At 37.6% G+C, this 26,947-nt stretch overlaps 1 protein-coding gene across 1 annotated transcript in view; it reads left to right on the plus strand.

Annotated features, from left to right (window-relative positions):
• The window catches only part of SSBP1 (single stranded DNA binding protein 1), a 67,732-nt gene extending 56,011 nt beyond the window's left edge, over positions 1-11,721 (plus strand). Inside the window, exon 8 of the mRNA XM_082846996.1 lies at positions 11,667-11,721. The gene's annotated coding sequence lies outside the window, so the exon portion shown is untranslated. The remainder of the gene's footprint in view (positions 1-11,666) is intronic.
• The last annotated feature ends 15,226 nt before the right edge of the window (positions 11,722-26,947 follow it).

Genomic DNA, 26,947 nt, shown 5'->3' on the forward strand with positions numbered 1-26,947 from the left:
ACTAACTTCATCTTTCCCAGTGGTCACTATTACATCACTCAGCCATCATCACCAGCTTGGTCTGGCTGTTGCGATCAGCACCTTTGAGCTATGAAAATGTGGAAATGGAAAGCATTCATTGAGTGGTTGTTTTGACAGTTGGAGAATGACTTACATTCTAGGTTACATTAGATCTAGGATCTACTGAATGGCTGGTGACAATTCAGAAGGCAGTACCTCTAAGTGTTTTTTGCCTAATGAAAAGATTTCTCAGCCAATAACAGACTGCCACCGTCGTCCCTGGCTAGTTGGGAACACAAAGAGCAGGGATGCTAATAGTTAACGTTCACTGAGCACTTACTGCATCCCAGGCACTGAGCTAAGTTCTTTACAGACATTGTTAGTGGTGATTTTATATCAGGTTAGTCTGAGATGTAAAATTAATTATGCTTTGTATCATTCTAGCCCCTGAAAGTTTCCTAAACTCATAATCTCATTTCAGTGTCACAGCAACCCTGGAAAGACGAGACAGGGGTGGGGCTGGTATCATTTTTTCTTTTTTCCTGACCTGTAGGTGAAAGACCCGAAACAGAGAATTTAAATGATTTTCTCTAATCACACATGGCTGGAAAGACTAGAAGTACAATCTACATCTTACTACTGGATACCCACCACTTTTCAACCACATCCTCCAGGCTTCAGCTCATTAACCAGCATTCATGGATCTGGGAAAGCTATACAGTCCCTCACACAAGTTCCCTGAAGTGTGGAATGAGAAATTAACATGACATGTACTTTCTTGAACCTCACAATGAACCCAGAGCTACATTGGGAGTAGGGCTGGTTTATGAAATATATTTGAGGTTCCTAGACAGGATGGAATTATGGAAGGTTTTCTGTGGTGGGGGTGGGATTAGTTAAAACAGGTAAAAATTTGGGAAAGAGATATACTTTACTTTCAGCTTGTTTTCCTAGATCTTTTGGAAAGATTCTGGACCAGGAAGGGAGTTTGAGGCTTGTTCGAGGATGTGAGGACTAAGAACAGAAAAGCAGATTTTCTGGAGGCCTTGGCACTGGGGACGCTGCTACCTGTTGATGAGCTTCACATTAGTATCTCTAGCCCAGAGCTCTGGTCCCACATATACAACTGCCTCCTGGAAACCATTGTTTGTGTCTCCTCTCAGCTCCTGAAATTGAGCATGTCAAAATTAAACTCCTTACTCCTCCAGCCTTTCAAATTCATTCTGCTACTTGTTTTCCTTATTTTAGAAGACAATTGTACCTTCCACTTTAAAAAATTTTTTTCTGACCACTCAATCCCAAAGTCCATCCTACTTCCCGAAGTCTCTTAAAGCCATCCATATCTTTCCATTCTCACTGCTCTCACCCCAATCCAGGCCATAATCTTGTCTCACTTGAACTAATGCATGTGCCTCTCTACTGTTGCTCAACTTGCCATTCTTTTACTCAGATTTTGTTTCTAAGGATTTTGTTTACACCAAGGATCAATACTGGAAGGAGAAGCCTCTAAATGACAGACTTGTAGAATCCTCATCCCCAGTTCTCTCACCTGCACTTTCTCCTGCTGTTCAGAATCCCCAAGCAGGATATACCTTCTATCCCTGCTTTGTGCCTGTTAGTTTCCACTACAACCTTATCCTCAGGACAAGATTCAGGCATCAACATGAAGTGTATCCTATTAACCTTGCTGATGATAACTGGTGAGTGACTGAAGGTATCTCATGCTTGATTGGGGCTGTACTAGGAGATGAGGCTGTGGAGCTTTGTTGCAGAGGGAGAGCTGATGGATTAGGAACAGGAAAGTTTGGGAAATAGGTAATATACTAGTCATTTTCTGTACAGGCTCAGTCATTTGTAGAACCTAACTAAAACTTTTTTTTAATTTAATTTTTATTTTTGGCTGCATTGGGTCTTTGTTGCTGTGCGCGGGCTTTCTCTAGTGGTGAGTGGGGGCTACTCTTCGTTGTGGTGTGTGGGCTTCTCATTGCGGTGGCTTCTCTTGTTGGGGAGCACATGCTCTAGGCATGCGGGCTTCAGTAGTTGTGGCATGCAGGCTCAGTAGCTGTGGCTCTTGGGCTCTAGAGCTCAGGCTCAGTAATGTGGCGCATGGGCTTAGTTGCTCCACTGCATGTGGGATCTTCCTGGACCAGGGCTCGAACCTGTGTCCCCTGCATTGGCAGGTGGATTCCTGCGCTGCTGAGCCACCAGGGAAGTCCTAAAACTTTTATTATGGGCTTAAAACCTCATCTGAATGTCTGATAAATTTTCAGTAAGCTTCTCTCCATAATTAATAGACCTTGCTGGAATTTTGATAGGAATTTCATTAAACCTATCAATCAGTCTGGGGACAATTGCTGCCTTTACTATGTTTAGTTTCCCAGTCCATGAACACAGCATGTTGTTCGTTTTCTTTAGTTCGTTGATTTCTTTCTTCAACATTTAAAATTTTTCAGCATAAAGATTCTGTACATATTTTGTTAACTATATGCCTAATTATTTCATTTTCTTTGGAGTGATTGTAAATCATATTGCATTTTTAATTTTAGGTTTCATATGTTCATTGTTAGTATATAGAAGTGTGACTGATTTTTATGTGTTGATTTTGTATTCCCTGACCTTGCTGAACTCATGTATTCTAGGAGTTTTTTGTAGATTCCTTGGGATTTTCTATGTAGACAATCATGTCGCCTACAGGAAGGGACAATTATATTTCTTTCTTTGCAATTGGATTTAATTTTCTGATATTTGTTAAGGATTTTTGTATCTTCTTGATGACAGACATTCTAACAGGTGTGAGATGATATCTCATTGTGGTTTTGATTTGTATTTCCCAATGATTAGTGATGTTGAGTATCTTTTCATGTACCTGTTGGCCATTTAGGTGTCTTCTTTGGGAAAAAAAGTCTATTTAATTCCTCTGCTCATTTTTAAATTGTTTTTGTTGTTGTTGTTTTTGAGTTGTATGAGTCCTCTATATGTTTTGAATATTAATCCTTTATCTCTTTATATAGTCTGCAAATATTTTCTCCCATTCTGTAGGTTACAATTTCATTTTGTTGATTGTTTCTTTTGCTGTACAGAAGCTTTTTAGTTTGATGTAGCCTCACTTGTTGATTTTTGCTTTTGTTGCTTGTGCTGTTAGTGTCATGTCAAAAAAGTCGTTGCCAAGACCCATGTCAAGGAGTTTCCTCTCTATGTTTCCTTCAAGGAGTTTTATGGTATCCCATTTACAATAGCATCAAAAACAATAAAATACTTAGGAATAAATTTAACCAAGGAAGTGAAAGATCTGTACAATGAAAACTATAAGACTTTGAAGAAAGAAATTAAAGGAGACATAAACAAATTGAGATATCCCATGTTCATGGGTTGGAACAATGAATATTGTTAAAATTTCCATACTACCCAAGACCATCTATAGATTTAATGCAATCCCTATCAAAATTCCAATGGCTTTTTTTTACAGAAATAGAAAAGAAATCCTAAAATTTGTATGGGATCACAAAAGACCTGAAATAGCTAAAGCAATCCTGAGAACAAAGCCAGAAGCATCACACTTCCTGATTTCAAACTATACTACAAAGCTATAGTAATTAAAACATTGTGATATTGGTTTAAAAATAGAAACATAGAACAATGAAACAGAATAGTGAGCCTGGAAATAATCCCCTGTATGTACAGTCAGTTGACACTTGACAAGAGAGCCAAGGACACTCAATGAAGAAAGGATAGTTTCTTCAACAAATGGTATTGGGAAAACTGGATAACCACATGCAAAAAAATGAAATGGGAACGCTATCTTACACCACTCACAAAAATTAACTCAGAATGAATTAAATACTTAAACCATGGGATTCCTAGAAGAAAACATAGGGAAGAAGCTCCTAATTGATTTTCAAATGTTGAACCAGTCTTGCATACCTAGCAGAAATCCCACTTGGTTGTAGTATATGTATAATGTTTTTTATACATTGTTGGATTTGATTTGCTAATGTTTTGTTGAGGATTTTTGCATCTATGATCATGAGGGATTTTTTGGTAGTTTTCTTGTAATGACTTTGTTTTTGTTATTAGGATAATGCTGGCCTAATAGAATGATTTAGGAAATATTCCCTCTGCTTCTATCTTCTAAAAGAGGTTGCAGAGTTGGTATAATTCCTTACTCAAATGTTTGGTAGAATTCATGACTGAGCTCATTTGGGCCCACTGTTTTCTGTTTTGGAAGGTTATTGTTTAATCGATGTCTCTAATAGATATAAGTGTATTTTTGTCTATTTCTTCTTGTTTGAGTTTTGGCAGATTATGTTTTTCACAGAATTCATCTAGGTTTTCATGTTTGCAGGCATAGAGTTGTTTATAGTATTCCTTTATGGTCCTTTTACTGTCCATGGGGTTGGTAGTGATATCTCCTCTTTCACTTCTAATATTAGTAATTTGTGTCCTCTCTCTTTTATTCTTGGTTATATTGGCTAAGGCTTATTGATTTTTCTGATCTTTTCAAAGAACCAGTTTTTGGTTTTGTTGATTTTCTCTATTTCTTATTTTCATTTTCTTTGATTTCTGCTCTAATTATTATAATATTGTAATATCTTTTCTTCTGCTTATTTTGGATTTAATTTGCTCTACTTTTTCTAGCTTCCTAAGGTGGAAACATATTATTGACTTTAGATCTTTTTTTTCTTTTCTAATATATACCTCCAATGCTAAAAATTTCCTTCTCAGCACTGTTTTTCCTGCATCCACAAATTTGGTAAATTGTGTTTTAATTTTAATTTAGTTAAAATATTTTTAAATTCCTTTTGAGATTTCTTTGACCCATGTGTTATTTGTAAGTAAGTTGTTTAATCCCCATGTATTTTGGGATTTTCTAGCTATCTTTCCGTTACTGATTTCTAATTTAATTGTAGTGTGGCCTGAGAGCAGACACTGTATGTTTCCTATTCTTTTAAATTTATTATGTGTCTTGTATGAAACAGAATGTGGTCTATTTTGATGAATTTTTCATGTGAGCTTGAAAAAAATATATATTCTGCTGTTTTTGCATAAAGTATTATGTAATTTTTTTTACTATATCCAGTTGATTGAAGGTGCTGTTGAGTTCAACTATGTCCTGATTAATTTTCTGCCTTCAGGAACCATCCATTTCTTTATCTTTTTTTGATTTGGGGTATAGTTGTTTTACAATGTTGTGTTAGTTTCTACTGTACAGCACAGTGGAGTTCCCTGTGCTATACAGCATGTTCTCATTAGTTATCTATTTTATACATATCAGTGTATATATGTCAATCCCAACCTCCCAATTTATCCCACCCCCCACCTTGGTGTCCATATGTTTGTTCTCTACGTCTGTGTCTCTATTTCTGCCTTGCAAACTGGTTCATCTATACCATTTTTCTAGATTCCACATATATGCGTTAATATACGATATTTGTTTTTTCTTTCTGACTTACTTCACTCTGTATGACAGTCTCGAGGTCTATCCATGTCTCCTCAAATGACCCAGTTTCGTTCCTTTTTATGGCTGAGTAATGTTCCATTGTATATATGTACCACATCTTCTTTATCCATTTGTCTGTTGATGAGGAACCGTCCATTTCTGATAGAGGGGTGTTGAAGTCTCCAGCTATGATAGTGGATTCAACTATTTCTCCTTTCAGTTCTATCAGTTTTTACCTCATATAATTTGAGGCTCTCTCATTGGGCACATGCACATTGAGAGTGGTTATGTCTTCTTGGATAATTGACACCTTTATCATAATATAATGCCCCTCTTTATCTCTGGTAACTTTCCTTGCTTTGAAGTCTGCTCTGTCTCAAATCAGTATAGCTATTCCTGCTTTCTTTTGATTAGTCTTAGTATGATATATCTTTATCCATCCATTTAATTTTAATCTATATGCATCTTTACATTTAAAGTGGGTTTCTTGTAGACAACATATAGTTGAGTCTTATATTTTAATCCACTCTGACAATCTCCATCTTTTAATTGGTGCATTTAGACCATTGACATTCAAAAGTGATTATTGATATAGTTGGAGTAATATCTACCATATTTGTTACTGTTTCTTATTAACAATAATAAGAATGTTTGTTTTTGTCTTCCACTCTTTTTCTGCCTTTCGTGGTTTTAACTGAGCATTTTATATGATTCCAGTTTCTCTCCCTTCTTAGCATATCAGTTATACTTCTCTTCTTTGTACTTTCCAGTTTTTATATGGTTGCCCCAGAGCTTGCAATATACATTTGCAACTAATCCTAGTCCACTTTCAGATAACATTATGCCGGTTCACAGGTTGTGTGGAGTACCTTATAATAACAAAGTAATCCTAGTTCCTCCCTCCTGTCCCTTATATCATTGCTGTCATTTCACATATATATGTGTATATGTAAGCATACATAATTGAATACATAGTTGCTACTATTATTTTAAGCGAGCTGTTATCTATTATGATATAATAGATATTAATTACTATTAAAAATAGGAAAAACGTTTTTTACCTTTGCTTATTTCATCTTTAATGCTCTTCCTTTCTTTATGTAGATCTGAGTTTGTGTTGTATATTATTTTCCTTCTCTTATAGATTTTATTTTAACATTTCTTTCAAGGTAGGTCTACTGGCAACAAATTCCCTTAATTTTTGTTTGTCGACAAAGTATGTCTCCTTCACTTTTGAAGGATAATTTCACAGGGTACAGAATTCTAGGTTGGTGTTTATTTTCTCTCAATACTTCAAATATTTTTCTCCACTTTCTTCTTGTTTGCATGACTTCTGAGGAGAAGTTGGATATAATTCTTCTTTTTTTTGTTCCTCCATAGGTAAGGTGTTTTTTCTCTCTGGCTTCTTTTAGGATTCTTTCTTTATCTTTGATTTTCTGTAGTTTGAAAGTGACATGTCTAAGTGTAGTTTCTTGGTACTTATCCTGCTTGGTGTTCTCTGAGCTTCCTGGATCTGTGATTTGATATGTCATTAATTTGGAGGAAATTCTCAGTTATTATTATTACAAATATTCCTCTGTTCCCTTCTCTCTTTTCCTTCTGGTATTCTCGTTATGCATGTGTTACACATTTTATAGTTGTCTCACAGTTTGGGGATATTCTGTTCTGTCTTTTCCAGTCTTTGTTCTCTTTTTTCAGCTTTGGAAGTTTCTATTGATACATGTGGAAGCTCAAAGATTCTTTCCTCAGCTATGTCCAGTCTACTAATAAACCTATCAAAGGCATATTTCTGTTAGTGTTTTTTACTTTTAACATTTCTTTTTGGTTCTTTCTTGAGATTTCCAATTTTCTACTTATATTCCCCTTCTGTGATTGCATGCTGCCTCCTTTATCCATTAGAGCCTTTAGTAAACACCTCCTCCTAGTTACAGGAAAGGGAAAAGGTGGTCTAAAGCCTGCTTCCACTGGGATTGGGGGTAGAAGATGAGCTGCCTGCTCAGCCCTGGTGAAGCCATGGTGTGTGGGCATTTTTTCCTTTGTTGTTTGGTGAGAGTAGGGTGGGTATTGTCCATAAGACGTCCTGTTAGACCACCCTTTTCCCTTTCCTGTAACTAGGAGCAGCAGGTTTTTACTTAGAGGTCATTTTTGGGTTTTTTTTTGTTGTTTGTTTGTTTTTTTGTCTTTGTCAGTTGGAGGTTCTGGGTTGTGGGCTGCTCCTGTGCCCTGTCCTGGATCTTTGGAGATATAAATAAAAGGTAAACGCAGGGAAGTTACTGCCATGTTGTTCCTTAAGTCCCCAGTTTTCTAGGCAGTACACTTCCTTCTTGTCAACTTTGAGTCTATGTTTGTTTGTTGTGTTTGTTGTGCAGGGTTCTTTTAGTTGTAAAAGGGAGGAGCTGGGAGGAATGGGGCTACTCCATCTTGGATCAACTGTAAGTTGAGCTTTCATGTTTTGGAGGGTAGAAGATGAGAGACCAGTGAAGTACCTTAAGAGTCAGGAGGGAATAAAAATGTGATTTTATACAAGTCAGGGGAGTCTGTTTCTAAGAGGAGGGTGTAGTTAATGTGTTCCATGAGAAATTAAGAGAGTTAAAGCTACAGATACAGTGAAGGCATATAGGTGCATTAAAATGGAGTTAAGATTTGGCCATTTGAAGCATGGCTCAAGGGTGTTAGGACAAGGGAGTTCCAAAGAATAAGAGCATAGTTGAAATGATAAATAAAGGAATCTAACTTGGGTAGAGAAGGAAGTAAAAACAGGCAGGGTCTGATAAGAAATGGAGGGGGGAAAAGAGTCAATGTATATAAGTTTATAATGAGTTCTTAGAATCAGTGACTTTATAAAGCTCTGTTAAGAGTGACACAGTACCTTGGGTCACAGGGCATCAGGGCTTTGGTGGAAAAAAACGTGGACACATTTAGAGTATATGACCAATATTTAGTTGGGGGGCTCAGCCAGGTACATAACTCAGTCTTAATTAGTAGAAGATCTGTTCTTCACCTTTCCTTGGAAGTCCCAGTGGCTTCAAGGGACCCTGGATATCTTGTTGCTAGAGATAAGTTGGATCTAGTGGTAGTGCAGACTTAGAAGCTAGTGAGAGATGGTCTGGAATCAGGGATAGATGATGGGAGTTAAATAAGAGTTAGATTTATGTACTGGAAGAGCTTAGAGTAAGAAGGAATGAGAACACTACCTATGCCAGTGGTTCTCAGCCTTTTTGAGCATGAGAACTCCTTTTAGTCTTAAAATATTGTGAGTCTTTTTTTTTAGATGTTGGGGGTAGGAATTTTATTAATTTTTTATTTATTTATTTTGGCTGTGTTGGGTCTTCGTTTCTGTGCGAGGGCTTTCTCTAGCTGTGGCAAGCCAGGGCCACTCTTCATCGAGCTGCGCGGGCCTCTCACTGTCGCGGCCTCTCTTGTTGCGGAGCACAGGCTACAGACGCGCAGGCTCAGTAGTTGTGGCTCACGGGCCCAGTTGCTCCGCGGCATGTGGGATCTTCCCAGACCAGGGCTCGAACGCATGTCCCCTGCATTCTCAACCACTGTGCCACCAGGGAAGCCCTTGAGTCTTTTTATGATGTTATTAAAAACTTATATAATAACAAAAAGGTGAATTAACTATACATGCTAAAGCAATTTGTATTTTATTATCAAAATAGTATTTAACTGGATTTCCTGTCCACTCTACTTTTGAAATAGGTCTCATATCCATCTACTTATCTGACCTTCTCCATCTTCATTGCTGCCACAGTAACACAAGCCACATCACTTTTTGCTAGGTCTACTTCAATAAACCTGTTTCTACTCTTGCCTTTTTTAACCCTGTGTCTAATCGGAAGCAAGTGATGTTTTAAAAATATAATAGGATCATATCACTCCCATACATCAAATTCTTCAAAATTTTCTATTACACGTAGAATAAAATACAAATTTCTGACTATGGCTTTGAAGCCCTGCTTGATGAGGTCCCTGCCTCCTCTCCAGGCTCACCTTAGGCCAATATTTCCCTTGCTCTCTAGGCTTCAGTCTCACTGGTTCTTTTCAGATTCCTGAGCACTCCTAGTTCTTCCCCATTTTTGAGCCTTTGCACATGCATTTCCTCTCTTGGGAAACTCTTCACCCTAACCTTCCCATGGCTGTTTTTTCTCATCTTTTATGTCTCAGATTAACTGTCACTTTCCCAGCAAGTACTTCTTTGCCAACCAAAGTAAATTAGATTTTTCATTTACTGCCCTTATCATTCTTTCTCATAAAACACTGTTACTGTCTCATCACAATTTGTTTTTTTTATTGTCTCATCACAATTTGCTTATTGTCTACCTCCCTCACTTCATGAAGACAAAGTCTACTTTTGTCTTGGATACCCCTTTATATTTAACATCCAATATATCAATATTTCCTGGTACATGTAAGTATTCAGTAAATTAAAAAAGCAAATGCATGCATATATAGATTTGGAAAAAAGTACATGCATATATGTGCATAATATTAACTTCTAGTCTTCTGATGATGCTTGCTTCACATATGAATCCATAAAACCATTGCATTAATTTCATAGCCTTCCAGGGGACCCCTGCACACAAAGTGAGTTCTAATCTCATTAATTCATTTGTATAATATATATGTATTGAGTTTCTACTATGCGCTAGACATTGTGCTAAGTGCTGGGGATATTGTACAAGTCATTGTTCCTCTACTATGTCATGTGTATAGATGGAAAACCAATAGACCCTGAAATATAAATTGACATAGCAAGAGAAGCCCCGATTAGAACATAGATTTTTAAAAAATTAATAGTTTTATATTTTCCTCTGTCCTTTCCTAAACTGGAGAAAGCAAGATTTGATCTAACTTGTTGAACCCACTAACCAGTAATTTTTTTAAAGTGAGATTTATTTTGCTTTATGCATCAGGGAGGACACACTCCAGAGAACCTCAGAAGTGTCCCAGTTAAGGGGGAGTTGGAAGGGGTGTCTTACAGGGTTTGAGCTTGTGCTGGATAATTCTGAAGATGGAGTTACAGAAATGGGGTCAGTTCAGAATTAGATGCAGTTGAGAAGAGGGAACATCCTAATCCAAATTGGGGTCCCTCAACCCTAACTGGGTACCTCAAAAGTTTTATTTAGGAGCTAGGAGGATTATATTAGGGCTAGAGCTATCACTGGTAAAGAAACAGCAGTAAGGCCAAGAAGGGAGGTGTCAGTCAATATCTGACGTTTAGTTATTTGGTGGGTCATGGAGAGGCTTTGTCTATGTCTTTTTTCTGAGCATTATTTTGCACTTTATCAACATAAAAATGTTCTTGAAACTGCCTTAGTAAGAAATAACATTTATTGAATACATTATAAGCCAAACATTCCTCCAAGCTACTTACATATATTAACACATTTAATCTTCACAGTCGCCTTAGGCGAGAAGTTCATTTATGATTTCAGTGTACAAATAAGGAAATCAAGATATAGAGATTTACATAATTTGTTCAAGTTCACGCTAGTAGTAAAGATAGAGCTAGAATTTGAATCCAGGTACCTATTTCCAGAGAATAAGTACTATTTTATATTTAAGTGCCCATCAGTACAAAGTATCTCTCCCTATGTTTTCATGCCAGAATTAAAGTTTTTATTTTTTATTTAATTAATGAATTTATTGCTGTTGGAGTCATGATGACTAGTCTCAGAGCATCCCTGCAATTCACTAGTAGGAAAAGTCAGGGAGCTGTAGGAAAGGCTGCATTGCTGTGACTATGGATAGAACCAAGAAGCCTTGAGCCTTTGGGAGATTGGAAATGAGCTAAGCTATTCTGGAAAGCTGCAGACAGGGTGAGGGGAAGCAGGGAGGTCATGTCGAGGAGAAGTACATACATGGGATTTAGGATCAAATAGACTGAAATCGGAATCCTTGAACCAACCATCATTCACTAGTTGTATGGCTTTAAGTAAGTCTCCTAATGTTAAGCTTTTACTCTGTAAAATAATATAAAATGTATCCACCCCAGGGTTTTTTTTTTATTTTTCCTGTGAAAATTAAAAAACATTTTAAAAGTACCTAAAGTGCTTAGTACAGTGTTTGTGCAGTATGGAACTCTAGTACCACATGGTAGACTAAGTGATTAATGTGGTAAATATTGATATTTTTGGACACTGGTGTCTTGAAATCTCCATAACCACACCAAGTTTCCATTAATCAGCTGGGTTGTATCCCTGATTCTCCCCTCTCTGTGTTTCAGGTGTTATCTCATTTGTTATTGAAGACACTGAAGACCTAAGTCATCTTTTCTATTTATTATACCTGAAATCCAGTTACCAGTCCTATATGGGGACTCTGATTGCTTCTCAGTGGGTGATAACGGCAGCACACTGCTTCTTACCGTAAGTGATGGGGAGCAATCTACTCTGTTAAGGCTTCAAGGCTGGGGCTCAACGCTCCTTGTGGAAATTCTAAAAAACTTGTGCTGGTCAGGAAATCATAATGATTTGATGGTGAGGGGGAGCTCAGCTACTTGGATAAAACTTAACTACACGTTCTTAATGTTTAACGTGTCCGGAAAGGAAAAAGTTTTATGTTATAAAATAATATCTTACATACATATAAAAATAGACCTGCAAATTGTTCTTAATGTTTTTAAGATTCATCTAAAACTGTTAGATGTGATGGTATTTTATTTTTCATTGCTGTATTATAATTCAGTGTGAATTCACACTGGTTCTTTTCTTGACAGACATTTGAGTTATTTCTAGTTTTCTGCTATTTTGAACAGTGTTACTGTAAATGTACTTGTACCACGTACCTTAGAAAGTATTCTTGTGTATATATCTGTGATACATATTCTGTATGTGTGTGTGTGTGTGTGTGTGTGTGTGTGTGTGTGTGTGTGTGTGTGTATTGGTATATTCACATATCGGTTTATATCTGTAAGTACACCTCTTGGTATATAACTAGAGCATATAATTAGGAGTGGAATTGCTGGGTCATAAGAGCATGCAAATGTTCACTTTTACACACCCTCCAGCAATTTATGAGTTCTTCCAACACTGGGTATTGTCAAGCTTTTTAATTTTTTTGCTGATTAAGTGTCAAATATCTTATTATCATTTTAATTTTATTACCTTTACTAGTAGTGATGATTAACATCCTCCGCCCCCATCCTCCTCTTCCTTCTCCTTCTGACAATAATGTTTCTTTTGGGAACAACTCTTTTATGTCTTTTGAAAATTTTGTGTATTAAATTTTAAAAATATTGCTTCATAGGACTTCTATAAATGCTCTAGATATTACTTGTTTGTCAGTTATATATGTTGAAAATATCTTCCACTCTGTGGCTTGATCTTCTCTTTATGGTGTATTTTGATGAATAAGAGCTCTTAACTTCAAGATAATTCACTTTAAAACTTGAATTATCCGTCTTTGTGGTTATTGAGCATTGTGCCAAGTTGAAAATATCTTTTATGACCACAAGATCAGAAAGATATTCCTTTATATTTACTTCTAAAGATTTTAAAGCTTTGATTTTCATATTTAAATTTTCATATAATTTAGATTTGATTTTTGTGAATGATGTGAAGTAGCGATCCAATTTCATTTTTTAAAGATAGTAAGCTAAATATCCAAATATCATTTGTCAATGGTCCCTTCTTTCCCCACTGATCTGCAACACCTGTTCTGTCATCTATCAAAGTTCCATCTGTATATGGGTCTGTTTCTGGGCTCTTGTTGCTGTTCCATTGGTTTATTTATTATAGACCACAATGCCTTAATAGTTATGACTTTATCATAATTTGTGATGTGTGATATGGTTGGCCAGCCATCTTATTCTTCATCAGGAATGCTTAGGAATTCTTTTACATAAATTTAAAAATCAACTTGTCAAGTTCTATGAAAAACTCTACTGGGATTTATTTGGAATTGCTTTGACTTTTTATATCAGTTGCAAAGTATTGATATTTTCTGATATTGATTGTTCCTAGCCATGGAGCTGAGATAGCTCTCTATTTATGTTTCCCTTCGATGCATTTCAAGAGTTTTATATTATCTGCATTCATGTCTTGTACATATCTTATTAAGTTTATTCCTAAAGTGCTTTATATTTTTCTATCATTTTAATTGACGTACTTGCATAAAATTATATTTTCTGTTTATTGGTGATGATGGAAATGCAATTGGTATTCATAAGTTGATTTAATAGTTTGTTGCTTTGCTATATTCTCTTACTATTTCTAGTAATTTATGTATATGTTCTTGTGGGTTTTCTATCCATCATCTTTGATATGTGCCATTTTCACTATTGTTTAAATTCTAAATAATTTTGGAAATTTCCACATGATTATAAACAGCTCATAGAACTCAATACCGAAAAAACAAACAACCCAATCAAAAAATGGGCAGAAGACCTGAATAGACTTTTCCCAAAGAAGACATATAGGTGGCTAACAGGCACATGAAAAGATAGTCAGTATTAGTATTAGAGAAATGCAAATCAAAACCACAATGAGATATCACCTCACACCGGTCAGAATGGCTATCATCAAAAATGTACAAATAACAAATGTTGGAGAGGATGTGGAGAAAAGGGAGCTCTTATACACTGTTGGTGCAGCCAGTGTGGAAAACATGGATTCCTCAAAAAGCTAAAAATAAAACTATCATGTGATCCAGCAATTCTACTCCTGGGTATATATCCAGAAAAAAATGAAAACACTAATTTAAAAAGATACATGTACCCCAGTGTTCATAGCAGCATTATTTACAATAGCCAAGATATGGAAGCAACCCAAGTGCCCATCAACAGATGAATGGATAAAGAAGATGCGGTACATATATACAATGGGATATTACTCAGCCATAAAAAAATGAAGTTCTGCCATTTGCAGCAACATGGATGGACCTAGAGAATACTATGCTTAGTGAAATAAATCAGAGAAAGACAAATACTATGTGATGTCACTTATATGTGGCATCTGAAAAATAACACAAATGAATGTATATGCAAAACAGAAACAGACTCACAGATATACTAAACAAACTAGTGGTTACCAGAGGGGAGACAGAAGGGGGGAGGGGAAAATTAAGGGTATGGGATTAACAGATACAGACTACTGTGTTTGAAATGGATAAGCAACAAGGATATATTGTTGTATATCAATTGTTCTATACAATTGTTGTCTATTGTATAGAATAGGGAATTATAGCCAGTATCTTTTTTTTTTAAAGAATTAAAAAAAATTTTTTTATACAGCAGGTTCTTACTAGTTATCTATTTTATACATATTAGTGTATACATGCCAATCCCAATCTCCCAGTTCATCTCACCACCACCCCCAGCCCCCCACCGCTTTGCCCCCTTGGTGTCCATATGTTTGTTCTCTACATCTGTGTCTCTAGTTCTGCCTTGCAAACCGGCTCATCTGTACCATTTTTCTAGGTTCCACATATATGCGTTAATATACGATATTTGTTTTTCTCTTTCTGACTTAACTTCACTCTGTATGACAGTCTCTAAGTCCATCCACATATCCACAAATGACCCAATTTCGTGCCTTTTTATTGCTGAGTAATATTCCATTGTATATATGTACCACATCTTCTTTATCCATTCATCTGTCAATGGGCATTTAGGTTGCTTCCATGACCTGGCTATTGTAAATAGTGCTGCAATGAACATTGGGGTGCATGTGTCTTTTTGAATTATGGTTTTCTCTGGGTATATGCCCAGTAGTGGGACACCAAGAGGGGAAAGTGGGGTGTAGGTGGTGGTGGTAGGATGAATTGGGAGATTGGGACTGACATATATACACTAATATGTATAAAATAGATAACTAATAAAAACTTGCTGTATAAAAAAATAAATAGATAAAATTAGCCTTATCTTGCCCTGCCCCCCTCCAAAAAAACATAACATGGATGTAATAAACACTGCTGTTGTGGGCTTCCCTGGTGGCACAGTGGTTGAGAGTCTGCCTGCCGATGCAGGGGACACGGGTTCGTGCCCCAGTCAGGGAAGATCCCACATGCTGCGGAGTGGCTGGGCCCGTGGGCCATGGCCGCTGAGCCTGCGCGTCCGGAGCCTGTGCTCTGCAGCGGGAGACGCCACAACAGTGAGAAGCCCGCGTACCGCAAAAAAAAAAAATCTGTGGGACTGAAAAGAAAATCAGCTGTTGGCTCAGCCCCAAAGGTGGCTGCACAATATACATAACAGACAGACGTCACCGTGAGGCTGCTAGGGCACTGTGACACATGTTAACGTGACATGTTGAACTCTCTGACTCAGGTCGGTCAAGATGTGCATGTGTTTTCTGTGAATATTTTTACTCATTCACATCCATATTTTCTTCCCGCTCTCTTATGTGGTAGGAATTTACCTTTAGATTGGATCATATGGTACACACCTCTTATCCAACTGCTGCCTCCGAATCACATTTCCTTCCTCATTTATTTTCCCCACTGGCTTCTGAGGCTGGAGAAAATTTTACTTGCTGCAATTGCAGTAAAATCTTTTGACATGAGTCCTCTTTTTCTGAACATTTGGATGAATTAGTTTCTGTGTACATAAAGGAAAATATCTCGCTCAGTAAAATCCTATTACCTTTATTGTAGTTCTTCCCAGAGCTTATCATTGGGTTGGACTGGAGCTGTATTTTCAAATTTTAGCAACTATAACAAGCACTGCTGAGTACTTCAGCTCAGATTACCCAACTAATACTCTAGTGGCAAAAGCTTTATGTGGGGTTCTAACCGTCAGACACTGGTCCATTCTATCTACATCTCCAAGGTAGACCAAGGAACCTGACCCATTGTGTGTGTCCGGGAGTGAGAAGGGCAGTCAGTTGCCCTCAGCTGGAAAGACCTGGGCATTTAACCTTTATATTCAACCCTGCATTCTGAGAGAAGAGTCAAAGAAGAAAACAATATGAGTTGGGGTAAGAGGTTGATCAAATACTCACAATAAAGCAGAAATAAGGTCATTCCAACAATTTTAAGCACAACTACAATAAGCCCAGAGATTATCATGTGCCAGTTCATGACGCAGGAGATGAGGAGGCTGTGGGCATGAGAGCACAATATCAGCATTGGAATCTGGGACAAGCCTTCTTTCCACCAGGGCACATGCCAGACTCTTTCTCAGAGCACCCTTGAAGGGCTTGGAAGCCAGGCATGACACTGATAGGTTCAAGGAGGAGACTCAGCACATGCCCAGAAGACAGGTAGGATCTTGTGCTCATTGGTAGCCTCTGAACTTGGCATACTGCCTCTCTTTCACCATCCCTAGCTCTAGGCCTCAGCCCTGTTCCCACTTGTGGACTCCTAAACTCTGATGAAATAAATCCTCTCCTGGACTTTGAGAACCCTTAACCTTGAAATGACCCTTGCTCCCTGGAACTTTAATTTGTAGTCTTGGCCATACTGACTTCAGCTCTCAAAAGTCTTTGTCTTCAAAAGAGTATGCCAGGGGCGGAGTCAAGATGGCGGTGTGGAAAGACGCCAAGTTAGTGTCTCCCCACAACTAGGGCACCTGCTGGCCGCTGGTGGGGGACCCTGACACCCAAGGAGACAGGAGGAACCCCCAAGTGAACTGGTCGGACATGGGGAGATCGAGGGGGGAGGATAAGTGGAAACCAGACAGGATCGGCATCCGTTAGGCCAGGGAGATCAGGAGAGGCAGGCGGGAGAGGCCCTCCGGGACCAGGTGAGCAGGAGAGGAGAGGAGGGTGATTGCCCTGCCCACTTGAGCCCAGGAAGCCTGCTGGGCTCCCAGGTGAGGTCCCCCGCCCTCTGAGCCCAAGGGTGGGGGGCACGCCTGGAACCCTTTTGTTCCTTGAGCCTAAGCCCCACTCCCCACAGCCTCCAGGGCCTTTTCCAGCCCTGTGGGTCCTGAGCATTGGCCCCGCCCACTGTCCAAACCTCGCCCTTGCTTAGGCCCCGCCCTCCAAAGCTAAAGCCTCCCCCCCCCACTTTTTTTTTCTTTTTCCTCCTCCTCTTTTTTACTATTGTGGTACTGATGTACTTTCTGCTTGTTGATTCATCTATATTTTTATTTTTAGATTCTTTCTAACGTACCTGTTAGTTTCGTAGTCTAATTTTATTTTTTACTTTGTTATTGTTCTCTTTTTTTTTTTATGCCACCCTACATGGCTTGTGGGATCTTGGTTCACGAGCCGGGGGTTGGGCTGAAGCTCCTGCAGTGGGAGCTGCAAGTCCGAACCACTGGACCAATAGAAAACCTCAGACCCCAGGGAATATTCATCAGAGTGAGGTCTCATGGAGGTCCTCATCTCAGCAGCAAGACCCAGCTCTACTCAACAACCTACAGACTCCACTGTTGGAAGCCTCAGGCGAAACAACCATTAAGACAGGAACACAATCCCACTCATTAAAAAAAAAGAGAGACGGCAAAAGCATATGTCACAGATGAAGGAGCAAGGTGAAAACCTACAAGACCAAATAAATGAAGAGGAGATAGGCAATCTACCTGAAAAACTATGCAGAGTAATGATAGTAAAGATGATCCAGAATCTCAGAAATAGAATGGAGGCACAGATTGAGAAAATACAAGAAATGTTTAACAAAGATCTAGAAGAACTAAAAAACAAACAAACAGAGATAAACAATACAATAACTGAAATGAAAAATACACTAGAAGGAATCAATAACAGAATAACTGAGGCAGAAGAACGAATGAGGGAGCTGGAAGACAAAATGGTGGAAATAACTGCCAAGGAACAGAACAAAGAAAAAAGAATGAAAAAAATTGAAATCTCAGAGACCTCTGGGACAACACTAAACACACCAACATTCGATTTATAGAGGTCCCAGAAAAAGAAGAGAAAAAGAAAGGGTCTGAGAAAATATTTGAAGAAATTATAGTCAAAAACTTCCCTAACATGGGAAAGGAAATAGTCACCCAAGTCCAGGAAGCAGAGAGAGTCCCATACAGGATAAACCCTAGGAAAAACACACCAAGACACATATTAATCAAACTAACAAAAATTAAATTCAAAGAAAAACTATTAAAAGCAGCAAGGGAAAACCAAAAAAAACATACAAAGGAATCCCCCCATAAGGTTATAAACTGATTTTTCAGCACAAACTCTGCAGGCCAGAAGGGAGTGGCAGGATATACTTAAAGTGATGAAAGAAAAACCTACAACCAAGATTACTCTACCCAGCAAGGATCTCATTCAGATTCGATGGAGAAAACAAAAGCTTTTCAGACAAGCAAAAGCTAAGAGAATTCAACACCACCAAACCAGCTCTACAACAAATGCTGAAGAAATTTGTCTAGGTGGAAACACAAGTGAAGAAAAAGACCCACAAAGACAAACCCAAAACAATTAAGAAAATAGTAGTAGGAACATACATATCACTAATAACCTTCAACATAAATGGATAAATGCCTCAACCAAAAGACACAGACTGGCTGAATGGTTACAAAAACAAGACCCGTATCTATGCTGTCTACAAGAGACCCACTTCAGACCTAGGGACACATACAGACTGAAAGTGAGGGGATGGAAAAAGATATTCCATGCAAATGGAAATCAAAAGAAAGTTGGAGTAGTAATACTCATATCAGATAAAATAGACTTTAAAATAAAGACTGTTACAAGAGATAAGGAGGGACACGACATAATAATCAAAGTATCAATCCAAGAAGAAGACATAACAATTATAAATGTTTGTGCATCCAACATAGGAGCACCTCAATGTATAAGGCAAATGCTAACAACCATGAAAGGAGAAATCAACAGTAACACAATAATAGTAGGGGACTTTAACACCCCCCTTACACCAATGGACAGATCATCCAAACAGAACATAAATAAGGAAACACAAGCTTTAAATGACACAATAGACCAGATAGATTTAATTGATATTTATAGAACATTCCACCCCAAAGTGGCAGAATACACTTTATTCTCAAGTGCACATGGAACATTCTCCAGGATAGATCACATCTTGGGTCACAAATCAAGCCTTGGAAAATTTAAGAAAATTGAAGTCATATCAAACATCTTTTCTGACCACAACACTATGAAATTGGAAATCAATTACAGGAAAAGAAAACTGTAAAAAACACAAATATATGGAGGCTAAACAGTGCGCTACTAAATAACCAAGAGGTCACTGAAGAAATCAAAGAAGAAATTAAAAAATACATAGAAACAAATGACAATGAAAACACGATGATCCAAAACCTATGGGATGCAGCAAAAGCAGTGCTAAGAGGGAAATTTATAGCAATTCAATCTCACCTCAAGAAACAAGAAAAATCTCAAACAATCTAACCCTACACTTAAAACAACTAGACAAAGAACAAAGAAAACCCAAAGTCAGTAGAAGGAAAGAAATCATAAAGATCAGAGCAGAAATAAATGAAATAGAAATGAAGAAAACAATAGCAAAGATCAATAAAACTAAGAGTTGGTTCTTTGAGAAGATAAACAGAATTGAAAACCCTTAGCCAGACTCATCAAGAAAAAAAGGGAGAGGACGCAAATCAATAAAATTAGAAATGGAAAAGGAGAAATCACAACTGACACTGCAGAAATACAAAGGATTATAAGAGACTACTACAAACAACTCTATGCCAATAAGAAGGACAACCACGAAGAAATGGACAAATTCTTGGAAAGGTACAATTTTCCAAGACTGAACCAGGAAGAATTAGAAAAGATAAACAGATCTATCACAAGTAATGAAATTTAAACTGTAATTAAAAATCTTCCAGCAAACAAAAGTCCAGGAACAGATGGCTTCATAGGCAAATTCTAGCAAATATTTAGAGAAGAGCTAACACCGATCCTTCTCAAGTTCTTCCAAAAAATTGCAGAGGGAGAAACACTCCTAAATTCCTTCTAAAAAGCCACCATTACCCTGATACCAAAACCAGAAAAAGATACCACAAAAAAAGAAAATTATTGACCAATATCACTGATGAACACAGATGAAAAAATCCTGAACAAAATACTAGCAAACAGAATCCAACAACACATTAAAAGGATCATACACCATGATCAGGTGGGATTTATCCCAGGGATGCAAGGATTCTTCCATATATGCAAATCAATCAATGTGATATACCATATTAACAAATTGAAGAATAAAAGCCATATGATCATCTCAATAGATGCAGAAAAAGCTTTTGACAAAATTCAACACCCATTTATGATAAAAACTCTCCAGAAAATGGGCATAGAGGGAACCTACCTCAACATAATAAAGGACACATATGACAAACCCACAGCAAGCATCATACTCAATGGTGAAAAACTGAAAGCATTTCCACTAAGATCAGGAACAAGACAAGGATGTCCACTCTTGCCATTCTTATTCAATATAGTTTTGGAAGTCCTAGCCACAGCAATCAGAGAAGAAAAAGAAATAAAAGGAATACAAATTGGAATAGGAGAAATAAAACTGTCACTGTTTGCAGATGACATGATACTATACACAGAGAATCCTAAAGATGCCACCAGAAAACTACTAGAGCTAATCAATGAATTTGGTAAGGTTGCAGGATACAAAATTAATGCACAGAAATCTCTGGCATTCCTATACACCAACAATGAAAAATCAGAAAGAGAAATTAAGGAAACACTCCCATTTGCCATCACAACAAAAAAATCAAAATACCTAGGAATAAACCTGCCTAAGGAGGCGAAAGACTTGTACTCAGAAAACTATAAAACACTGATGAAAGGAATCAAAGATGATGTAAAGAGATGGAGAAATATACCATATTCTCGAATTGGAAGAATCAATATTGTGAAAATGACTATACTACCCAAAGCAATCTACAGATTCAATGCAATCCCTATCAAACTACCAATGGCATGCTTCACGGAATTAGAACAAAAAATTTTACAATTCATAGGGAAACACAAAAGACCCCAAATAGCCAAAGCAATCTTGAGAAAGAAAAACGGAGCTGGAGGAATGAGGCTCTCCGACTTCAAACTATACCACAAAGCTACAGTAATCAAGACAGTATGGTACTGGCACAAAAACCGAAATATAGATCAATGGTACAGGATAGAAAGCCCAGAGATAAACCCACGCACATATGGGCACCTAATTTATGACAAAGGAGGCAAGAATATACAATGGAGAAAAAACAGCCTCTTCAATAAGTGGTGCTGGGAAACTGGACAGGTACATGTGAAAGAATGAAATTAGAACACTCCCTAACACCATACACAAAAATAAACTCAAAATGGATTAAAGACTTAAATGTAAGGCCAGACACTATCAAACTCTTAGAGGAAAACATAGGAAAAACACTCTTTGACATAAACCATAGCAAGATCTTTTTTGACCCACCTCCTAGAGTAATGGAAATAAAAACAAAAATAAACAATGGGACTTAATTAAACTTAAAAGCCTTTGCACAGCAAAGGAAACCATAAACAAGACAAAAAGACAACCCTCAGAATGGGAGAAAACATTTGCAAATGAAACAACAGACAAAGGATTAATCTCCAAAACATACAAACAGCTCATGGAGTTCAATATCAAAAAATCAAACAATCCAGTTAAAAAATGGGCAGAAGACCTAAATAGACATTTCACCAAGGAAGACATACAGATGGCCCAGAGGCACATGAAAAGATGCTCAATATCACTAATTATTAGAGAAATGCAAATCAAAACTACAATGAGGTATCACCTCACACCAGTCAGAATGACCATTATCAAAAAATCTAGAAACAATAAATGCTGGAACGGTGTGGTAAAAAGGGAACCCTCCTGCACTGTTGGTGGGAATGTAAATTGATATAGCCACTATGGAAAACAGTATGGAGGTTCCTTAAAAAACTGAAAATAGAACTACCATATGACCCAGCAATCCCATTACTGGGCATATACCCTGAGAAAACCATAATTCAAAAAGAGACATGTACCACAATGTTCATTGCAGCATTATTTACAATATCCAGGACATGGAACCAACCTAAATGTCCATCGACAGATGAATGGATAAAGAAGACATGGCACATATATACAGTGGAGTTTTACTGAGCCATAAAAAGAAACAAAATTATTTGTAGTGAGGTGGATGGACCTGTAGTCTGTCATACAGAGTGAAGTAAGTCAGAAAGAAAAACAAATACTATGTGTTAACGCATGTATATGGAATCTAAAAAAAAAAAAAAAATGGTACTGAGGAACCTAGTTGTAGGGCAGGAATAAAGATGTAGACATAGAGAATGGACTAGAGGACACAGGGTGGGAGGGGGAAGCTGGGGCGAAGTGAGAGTAGCGTTGACATATATACACTAATGAATGTAAAATAGTTAGTGGGAATCAGCAGGATAGCACAGGGAGGTCAACTCGGTGCTTTGCGATGACCTAGAGGGATGGGTTAGGGAGGATGGGAGGGAGGCTCAAGAGGGAGGGGATATGGGAACATATGTATGCATATGGCTGATTCACTTTGTTGTACAACAGAAACTAACACAGTATTGTGAAGCAATTATACTCCAATAAAGATCTATTAAAAAATAAAATAAGCTACAAGGATATATTGTACAACATGGGGAATATAACCAATATTTTATAATAACTAAATGAAGTATAACCTTTAAAAATTGTGAATCACTGTATTGTACACGTGTAATTTATATATAAAATTATACATCAACTACATGTCAATAAAAAACTGGAAAAATAAAATAAAAAATAGCAAAAAAAAAAGACTATGACAGGAGTCAGACAGACAGGACAATTGTCCCTGAAGTCCTTGGCAGGGGGGCAGAGCCAGCAATCTGTACAGAGGGGATGGACACAGACTCACCTGCTCTCTCCCTGGAAGACTCGGCTGGTCTGCAGGTGGCGATCTTCCCAGTGGCCTTAGCTTGCTGTGGTGGTGGAGGCTCTTCCAATGAGAATACGCTCCTTCTGTTCAGGCAGTATCCTTCCTTCCTCCCTCTAACAGTCTGTGTCTTGTCAGCGTCCCTGAGCAAACACTTCTTCCTGATAAGTGTTCTTGGCAAAGGGAGTGGGTTGGGCAAGGAGGGGAAAGGAGTCTGTAGCCTCTGAAAGAGGAAGGTTCCCCCTAGAGGGATTCTAATACAGGGGAACGATTTTAGAAGAATTTAGAAAACAGAATACCTTAACACAGACTTATCCTTTCTCTGTGTCTGAATCTTCTTGAAATAGAGTGGAAAGAAAATATAGTAAAATGTTAACAGGTAAGAGTCTGGGTGAAGAGTATCTGTAAATTATTTATTTGTACTTTCCTTACAACATTTCTGCAAGTCTGAAATTGTCAAAATAAAAATTTTAAGAAAAGAAATTCATCTGAAGTCACTACCATTAGTGAGCAGATCCTCGTGTGTCCCATTGGTCCCGTCACTGTCACACACTCTGCTCAGTCCCCTTTATGATAGGCTCCTCCTCTCTGGCCCCAGCCGCTCACCTTCCAGACCGTATGCTACGTGAAGGTGGTGACTATTCAGTATTTCTTGAGCATGACACTCCACTGGATACAGGGAGTGGGGTGAGGGTGAACAATACTGAAGTCTTACTATCAAGGAGTCTTTATTGCATATCACATTTAAAGTTTTCCTTTTATTATACTTTCCTTACTGTGAAGGCTACATGTGCTCATTACAAAAAATGGTTAGAAAACACTGGCAAGGAAAACTGAGAAAATAAAAACATTCATATTACTTTACACATTTAGCTGTAGTTATTTTTAACTTTTCTGGATGTGTACGCTTTCTAGATGAGTAAGTATGTAAGAAGATAGGTAGGTAGGTAGATAGATAGATAGATACTGGGTCATTTAGAAAATTGGGATGATATTGTATATATTATTTTGTAATATAGGTACTATAGGTTAAGCTAACACTATATTATAGATATCCCTTCAAGTCAAAATATAGATTTTGATGATATATTATTATTACATATACATATATATGATTTATTCAACATTTGGACAATTGTGATTCTTCTAGTAAAGAGTAGTGGGTAAGAACAAAGGTTTTAAGTTAGTCTTGGGTTTGATTCCTGGCTCTGCCATTTACTAGCTGGATGTCTTTGACTAAGTTACTTCATCTCTTTAAGCTTCCATTTCTTCGTCTCTAAATAGGAGTAATTATAGTAAAACTTCATAAAGGTTTGTTATGGAAATTAGCAAGAAAATGCTTACAAGTTTATTAGCATGCTACCTGGTACCTTGACTATAAATTCTTAGTATTCTAGCTCTTTTTCTGGCACAGCAAATGTACACTGAACACCCAAGCACAAGCATCTTTGTACACACCCTAAATAATTTTCTTAAGCTTAAGTGCTCAGAAACGTAAGTGTTGGATCATGGACGTGCATATTTTGAGGGCTTTGATATTAATGCTGCCTTTTATTTTACTTGGATAATCCTCCAAGTTTGTTTTTTTTTAAAATCTTATCAAACTTCATTTCCTCTGGTCACAGTTTAATTACTTGCAGACCCTGGGTTGCTGTCCAGAAGGACTCCACGTATTTATTGGATACCAGTTACGCTCACTCCATTGCTCTGTTGGACACAGTAGGGTTCAGAGACTTGGTTGTTATTATTGAGGAACTTTTTCAGTAGTAGAGGAGAGGCACTTTCTGATTAAACCTTACCAATAAAATAAATACACTTGGATAGCAGATGAATTTTCTACTTCAACAAAAAAGTAAAACAAATCCTTCAAATACGATCAAAAAGGGAGAAAATGTAATAGTACAAAGGGATGATTATAGAGGATCTGGGGAGGTGTTGTGACTAATGCACTGTGGGAAACTTCTGCCTTTTATAAGCAAGTCTAAAGAAAGACTCAAATTCTTATTCAAGGCTTTTGGAGTCCAATGATTTCTTTAAACCTGATAATATCAGAAAACTTGCTACAGAAAGTCAGCAGTCTGCAGTGGCAATCAGAAATGCCACTGTGGGATTTCTGGAGCTGAAGTCAATGGCATTCAGAGTCCATCTCTGTTGCTTTGGAAAACTCATCAGAAAGGACATTCTAGTCACACAGTTGTAAAGAAAATACCCCTAATTTTTTCTGGGAAAAGAGACAAGAGCACTGTAATTCTCAACCAGGTGTTGTAGACTGAGGTATAAGATTCTCTGCTTAGAGAGTCAAATTAGACATCTTCTTCTCTAGACTAAGCCCTAAAAATAAAGAACATCTTTCTCAAAGAGAAAAACTGAGTTCAATGGGTATAGACTTTCGGTTTTACGAAATGGATAGAGCCATGGAGATGGATGGTAGTGATGATTGTGCAACACGAATGTAGTTAATACTGCTGAATTGTACATTTAAAGATGGTTAAGATGGTAAATTTTATGTTACGTATATTTACCACAATTCTAAAAAATGAAAAACATAGCAAAGCTGAGATTTGACTTTGATAGTCTTCAAGTAATATGAAAATGCTAAGTTTTTAGGAAGTGTATTATGTAGTGTTATAATTGTCTTACTGAGACAGTGGAGTCTGCTGTAAACTGTAATTACCAGAGAGTTAAGGGAGATGAAGATCATGCCCACAGTTGTTCTTGGAAAAAATTTGTAGGGGACACCTAGTATATGGTTAAACAAGGCTTCTAGGTGTACTGTGGGTGTGTTGTGGGGAAAACAGCTTGTGTGTGTGTGTGTGAATTGAAATGGATAGTCAAGAACTCTTCTGAGGAAGAGCAAAAATAGGGACAATGTAGTTTTCCTTACGCCATCTTCCAGCATCCACTGTTGAAACTGACAGAGTCCGGCACCAAACAGATGGACTGCCTATTTTCAGAGTCACCTCCCTATGGTGACAATGGCAGCAACAACACCAGCTCAGTGGGCTGGTGAGACTTTGTGGCAGTAGGAACTGTGATTGACCTGTTTGGTTGATTAGCCGCCATGTGTATACTTGCAGGGAGATGTCTGAGAATGGAAACCGAGAAGAAGAACGGACATCCTGTGATTCATTGATCGGAGTTTTGGAGTGATACGAATATGAATATTTACAAAAAAGTTGTTATTTTGTACCTCAAGCACAGGAAGACTAATGCTGTCTCTTGAGCTTTATTATTAGGCATATATACATTTAAATGTATCTATTACAGGAATTCTTTCAAGACAGTTCATGAGAAAACTAGAAATTGAAAGAGACCTGATGTTTCCTTTTATCCCCAAAGTCAGAATTCCTGAAAGGATGGTCAGTTTTCACTGCCTCTTCTGTCTTCCACTTACTCCTTACTCCCTCCAGTCTGAATTCCACCACAACCATATCCCCCAGTAATGACTCCTACTCAGTAGATTAAATGAACGCCATTTGGTCTTTATATTGCCTGATCTTGCAACAGGGGCCCATATCATGCTATGTTATATACTCTTTTTCTTGGCCTCCATGATTCTACATTCTCCTGGTTTTCCTTCTTTCTCTCTGCCCTCTCCTTTATTTACTTCTCCTCTGCCTATTCCTCAAATTCTATACTTTTCCCTCTTCTCCTAGTCTCATGATTTCAATCACCAAGTTCATGAAGATGATTCCCAAGTC

The sequence above is a fragment of the Leucopleurus acutus genome (genome assembly GCF_964270905.1).
Source record: "Leucopleurus acutus genome assembly, chromosome: 9".
Lineage (NCBI taxonomy): Eukaryota > Metazoa > Chordata > Mammalia > Artiodactyla > Delphinidae > Leucopleurus > Leucopleurus acutus.